Source organism: Etheostoma spectabile, chromosome 14, assembly GCF_008692095.1.
Source record: "Etheostoma spectabile isolate EspeVRDwgs_2016 chromosome 14, UIUC_Espe_1.0, whole genome shotgun sequence".
Lineage (NCBI taxonomy): Eukaryota > Metazoa > Chordata > Actinopteri > Perciformes > Percidae > Etheostoma > Etheostoma spectabile.
In genome coordinates this window covers 24526178-24532894 of record NC_045746.1, presented here as the reverse complement: position 1 = coordinate 24532894, position 6717 = coordinate 24526178, and the positions used below count along the sequence as shown (strand labels likewise).

General features: G+C 41.3%; 1 long non-coding RNA gene across 1 annotated transcript in view; it reads right to left on the bottom strand.

The window, feature by feature from the left end:
* Positions 1-288: 288 nt before the first annotated feature.
* The window catches only part of LOC116701615 (uncharacterized), a 44467-nt gene continuing 38038 nt past the window's right edge, over positions 289-6717 (bottom strand). Inside the window, exons 4-5 of the long non-coding RNA XR_004334973.1 lie at positions 5877-5886; positions 289-301 (exon numbers count right to left, since the gene is read on the bottom strand). This is a non-coding gene — a long non-coding RNA (uncharacterized LOC116701615). The remainder of the gene's footprint in view (positions 302-5876; positions 5887-6717) is intronic.

Here is a 6717-nt window from a genome sequence, read left to right as displayed (position 1 = left end):
CTGCTGCCAGGGGCCAGATAAAAGCTAAAACTAAAAATATCATTGACAGGGACAGAACTGAGTGACATAATTTCCCCAAGCGGGGAACAGTAGATGTGTTCTTTTTGATGCTGCCTTTCTTTAAATGACTGCTCATTTCTTTAAATTTCTTATGCTGCACTGTAACTTTTATTCTTGTATTTTATGTGTCCTAATGTTTCTATTTTGTTTTAAACTGTCTATTCATGTGTTTTAACTTTAAATTTCTTATGCTGCACTGTAACTTTTATTCTTGTGTTTTATGTGTCTATATTGTTTTTAACTGTCTATTGATGTGTTTTTAATGCTTTGATTTCTAACTGTTGGTACTTTGTTTTATATCTGTTTAACTGATTTTGTGTAAAGCACTTTGAATTGCCCTGTTGCTGAAATGTGCTCTACAGATAAAGCTGCCTGCCTTGCCTTATTGTGACATTATTCAATCTGTTTAGCTTTTAACTAGCAACTTTTTTGCTGTTTTTTTTTTTTTTTTTTTTTTTTTTTTTTTTTTTTTTTTTTACTGTAAAGCAATTTGTGACCCTTCTTTTCTGTGAAAGGTGCAATATAAAAAAAGTTTACTTACTTACTTACTTACTATTATTACCACTATTCATCACACCCCCATCGGCCCCGTCCAAGAGCCCGGGTCTGGCCAGGTTTCTTCCTAAAAGGGTTTTTCCTCGCCACTGTTGCACTAAATGCATGCTCCTAAACTATAGAGTGTGGTCTAGACCTACTCTGTCTGTTCAGGGTCTTGAGATGACTCTTTATGATTTGATATTATGATATTAATGTGTACAGAGGAACATTATAGTGATTTTGATTGGCCAGAGTAATGTGTTACCCCCCCTTTTTCACATCACTAATGGGGGAGCCAAAGTGGAATTTTGCTTTAAGTCTATGGCCTGCACATGATTTTGATTTTAAACAAATCGCCCTCACTCACTTCCTTACCACAAGTCCTAGTGATTATTACAAGTGGCAACATAAATACTTTAATTGCTAATTCATGTTTATTAATCTCACTATTGCCTGAAACTAAAAGTATTTATACGCTGTAAACTTGGTGAGCTTGGATTTTGTTTTGTGTTTATCGCTGTGGAGTTTCTCTCCAAAGATGCACTGACAACAAACAGCGTGGGTGACGAAAACTATGACGAAACATTTAATTTACAAGGACTACATGCAGCGTGTGTGTGTGTGTGTGTGTGTGTGCCCTGCTGTCAACATCTCAGCGATCCCAGTGAGCTGGCAGAGGAACGCTGAGGCATCACGAGACCGAGCAACTCTCAGCTGTTACTGTTGGACACGTTGTCCGTCTCTGAGCTCAGAATGAAGACAGAGACACTGAAACACAGGGAACAAAGACTGAATATTAAACTGAAATAATTTAGCCTCTACTCCTAGAGAGCCCCCTACTTTTGGGGTCTACTAGAATAGATTTACATGCTTTAATAACATATTGCCCATTGCTGCATCGCCTGTACCTGAAACCCTCTGAGCTCTTCGCCCGCCTTTTCCCAAAATCCCAGTCTTCTAAACCCTGTTTTTTAAATTTTTCCAAATTGAATTTGATACTTATCTTGAGTCTCTTAATATATAATAACTACTGAAAAAGCTAGATTTATTTTTGATATATACCCCTAATCTATTTAATTAAATACTTCTGTTTTCACATTTTCTACACCTTTACAAATCTGTCACATTCTTCTTTTTTATTTTTTATTTTACTTTTGTCTACTTCATGCTCTTATTTTTCTTGTACTATTTTTATTACTATTGTTTACCGATTTATATAAGTTGCAATCCCTTTTCCATGAGATCTTTTTTTGGATCTGCGTTGTCTGAATGTTTGTATTGTTATCTGTTAATTTAAAAAAAAAAAATCCCAGTCTGCTCTGATTGGTCAGCTGGACTACTCTGTTGTGATTGGTCAACCAAATTCAAACAAGCCACTGGGCAGGCTGCGCTTGCTTAGACAGCACCAATCGGCAGCACAGATGAAAAACTGGGCGGCGTTCTCCACCAGTGACTTTGGGGGGCGCTCCATTTGTATATCGGAACCGGAAGCCGGAGCTGGGAATGACGTCCCACCCAAGTTAGTCTATGTCCTTCGCGTTCCACTTCCGGGATTGCTCCGATTCTGCAAGAAATTTCACCGGATGCATTTATCTTCCGTTTCCTTCTGCTTTCTTTGTGTTGGAATTGTAGTCTCTGGTGGATTTCTGAGGACTATGGTTACCTGGTCCTCAGGTCTCTGCAGGGTAAATCCAGACAGCTAGCTAGACTATCTGTCCAATCTGAGGACTATGGTTACCTGGTCCTCAGGTCTCTGCAGGGTAAATCCAGACAGCTAGCTAGACTATCTGTCCAATCTGAGGACTATGGTTACCTGGTCTTCAGGTCTCTGCAGGGTAAATCCAAACAGCTAGCTAGACCATCTGTCCAATCTGAGGACTATGGTTACCTGGTCTTCAGGTCTCTGCAGGGTAAATCCAGACAGCTAGCTAGACTATCTGTCCAATCTGAGGACTATGGTTACCTGGTCCTCAGGTCTCTGCAGGGTAAATCCAGACAGCTAGCTAGACTATCTGTCTAATCTGAGAACTATGGTTACCTGGTCCTCAGGTCTCTGCAGGGTAAATCCAGACAGCTAGCTAGACTATCTGTCCAATCTGAGGACTATGGTTACCTGGTCTTCAGGTCTCTGCAGGGTAAATCCAGACAGCTAGCTAGACTATCTGTCCAATCTGAGGACTATGGTTACTTGGTCTTCAGGTCTCTGCAGGGTAAATCCAGACAGCTAGCTAGACTATCTGTCCAATCAGAGTTTTCGCTCGCACGACTATTTTTGCAGCGGCTCTGTGCGGAGTTTAGCACCGCCCATGACAATTCTGATTGGTTTAAAGAAATGCCAATAAACCATAGCACGGTGTCCTACCATCCCCAACTGCTATGTGTAGTCGCCAGACTCCCCTACAGCGCGCTTTGGAGGGTCTGTCCAAGCGAGACTGCAGCCGAGTTGAATGCAATCCAATCACAAGTCTGAATTTTCAATTTCAATTTCAATGTTATTTATAGTTTAAAACCATAACAAAAGTTATCTTGAGACACTTTACAGCTAGAGTAGGTCTAGACCACGTTCTATAATTTACGAAACCCCAACAATTCTAGTAAATTCCCCCAAGAGCGAGCATTTAGTGCGACAGTGGCGAGTAAAAACTCCTTTTAGGGAGAAACCTCAGAGGTGTGGTACGCGGTGTCTGACGGGGCCGGTTGGGGGTGCGATGAATAGTGACAATAACAGTCACAATAGAGATAATACATACACAAACAGCTATATAACACACTAAAAATAAAAAATAAAGAATTATAGGGGCTCTTTAGGAAATGGCTGCTGTCTGACATGGAGGTGAAGCTGAGTTTCAGCTGCTGCGGAATCGGTGAAGACATTTTTTTTGTTTCTATTCAATGACGTCCGGATGGCAACGAGGACTGTAAATCTGCCGAATGTCTAAGACGGTGCTGGTACAACTGGGACGACAGGAGGGGAGGCACATTTTGAAACCCTGTGCTGGCGTTGAGAGAGAGAGAGAGAGAGAGAGAGAGAGAGAGAGAGAGAGAGAGAGAGAGAGCGAGCGAGAGAGAGAGCAAGAGAGAGAGAGCAAGAGAGAGAGACATTTATGCAGCCTGGTCTGATGGGGCAGCTGTAATTAAAGAGATGAAGAGCTGCCACAGCAACAGGCTGCTTCATTAAAACATGAGGATGATGAAGCGTTTTACAGTAAGATTTAACCCTCATGTTGTCCTTGTTTTTAGTTCATTTTCTTTTTTCTTTGTCACAAAAAAATGGGGCACCGAAATAAGCGCTGAAAATCCAGAACATTAAAAATATCAAAAAACTTTGGAGAAAAAAAACCCAAAACATCAACAAAAAGGCAAGGCAAGGCAAGGCAGCTTTATCTGTAGAGCACATTTCAGCAACAGGGCAATTCAAAGTGCTTTACATAAAATCAGTTAAACAGATAAAACACAAGTACAAACAGTTAAAAATCATAAGCATTAAAAACTAATAAAACACATGAATAGACAGTTAAAAACCAAATAGAAACATTAGGACACATAAAACACAAGAATAAAAGTTACAGTGCAGCATAAGAAATTTAAAGAAATGAGCAGTCATTTAAAGAGAGGCAGCATCAAAAAGAAAGGTCTTCAGCCTTGATTTAGAAGAACTGAGAGTAGCAGCGGATCTACAGGTTTCTGGGAGATTGTTCCAGATATGAGGAGCATAGAAACTGAAAGCTGCTTCACCCTGTTTGGTTCTGACTCTGGGGACAGAAAGTAGACCTGTCCCAGATGACCTGAGAGGTCTGGGGGGGTCATAGTGTAGTAGCAGATCAGAAATGTATTTTGGACCTAAACCGTTAAGGGATTGTTGTGGGTGCCGAAAAGGCACCCACAACATTGAAAAAGTGACACAAATGTCGGAAAAAGCGATAATAGTGTTGAAAAAAAGTGACCATTGTTGACTGGAAGACAACACAAGAAGATGTGACCTAGTTTTCTTTCTGCTGAATTAAGTCTTCAAAATAAATACTTTTTTTTTTTTAAATGTATACCCTGCAGACTATAATGTGATGAAGCTGAATACAAAGTAACTTCTTTTTAACAGTTATTAAAAAGCCATTTCTTTGGGAATGTTTATTATTTTTTCTACTAGTGACACAAGCCTCTCGTGCATTACGTGTCTTTGCGTGGACGGTGTTTATGTAACGGCGTATTTTAGTTTGGGGATTGTTTGGTTTGATGTTACACTTTAAAACCATCTATCTCCTACTTTTGTGACTTTCTAAGCTCCGGACGCAGCGGCTCTGCTAAATAGCCTCTGGAAGGAATTTGTTTTGGTGGAACATTTGCACCCCGCAAAAAGAAAAAGCCACATACAAAATGATGTACAATACAATATCAAGTGAAGTTAACTGTTCACACGATACGGTAACGTGAGCTCTTTAAACCGGCTGAGCCAAGTTGTTTTTTTAAAACCCCCAAAACCACCATCTTTTCCTAACCTAGTTCTGTGTTTCAACCAAACCTAACTTAAAAAAAAAAAGGTGTTTTCAAAAAAAACCTAACTTAACAGATCAGAAAACTAATTTTATGTTTGCAACGGGGATTTGTAATCGTCGTCGAAGGCGCGGACAAATGATCAGGAAACGCCTGAATGTGTCGTTCAGGAGGGAAATCACGAACACCGTGTTGTAAGTTGGAGGTGCTTGGAGTCTTTCTATTGTTGAGTTTTAAAAAGTTAAAATGTCCGAAGGAGCCAGGTTAGAAAATTATGCATACATCTGTCCCCATTAGCATTTAACATCTGGAAAGGGGCTTCTTGCTATGCAACAAAAGGTGGTCTTCTGTCTCCTGTCCCCCTGGTGTCTTAGTCTAGGCTGAGACGATACAATGTTGATTGGACTATGTTGATGTCAGAGTTTCACAAAACGACCCCAAAGGTGCAGAGGTTGCAGGCAGGTCAGTTCTCATTTGACGTTGAAGATGCACTCAACCTGCTGTCATGACAACAACGGACCAATGAGAAAGGATTTGAGTGCACCAGGGGAAAAGGAACCGCCCCAAGGTGCATGGGATAAAACTGTGTGTTTTAGGAATTTTCAGGACTGGTTTCACGTGACTCCATCATGGGGGAAGCGTGGATCCAGTCCGCTGTCAGCTGCAGTGTTAAAATGTTTGTTTTGTGTCTTATTGTCTTGGTCTTATCCTCTTCATCACTGCTGTTGCATTAAACCTTTTTCTTCATTCTCAATTCGACCCTCAGCCTCCTTTTAGTTTGAATTTCTAACACTATATAAACTCATTGAGTCATCGGGGTCTCTGCAGCCTAATGGTCTGGGTATTTCGGGAGTGTGCAGTTCAGAGTGCGGTTCTCCGTCTGAGACGGAGACTGAGTTAATAGACTTCTGCTTCTCCGCCTGCACTCCTCAGAGCTGAACCACCACGTTGTGTTTTCATATTCATTTGGTGTGAGATTGAGATGGAGTGGGGGGGGTGGGGAGGGGGGGGGGGGGGAGAACAGCTTAGTGCATGTTTGTAGAGCGAGGGAAAAGCCCGCTGCAGATTTAACCAGGCTGAATGCATATCACAAGCATCAGATAGCGTCGGCAGCAACACTCGCTCGCTTTCCCTCGAGCAGAATAAAAGGTTCAAATCTTCCAGCGATGGATACAAACGTTACACCGTACGTGGGTAAGTTAGTCAGGGGGCAGCGTCTGCGAGGGGATGATGAATAAGGATGCTGTTGTCAGAGCGGTTACTTTGCATGTCGTTGAGCGGATTTCCATTTCAGGCCGTCGGCTAACGTGCCGCTTCTTTTGTTCCACATAAGAACAAGATGCCAACAAATGTAAAGATAGTTGGGAGAAGGACATGGGTATCCGTATTCCTAATGACATTTGGGAGGAATCGTTGAAATACATGCACTCCTGCTCCAATAATACGAGACATTGTCTTATACAGTTCAAAATTATACATCGGCTTCCTTTTTCAAAAGTAAGGATCCACAGCATCTTCCCGAATGCTTTATCAAATTGTGATAAATGTCAGTCCCTCAATGCAACACTTTTTCATGCTTTTTTCCCCGTCCTAAAGTTGCCACTTACTGGTCTGATGTATTTAATGTACTGT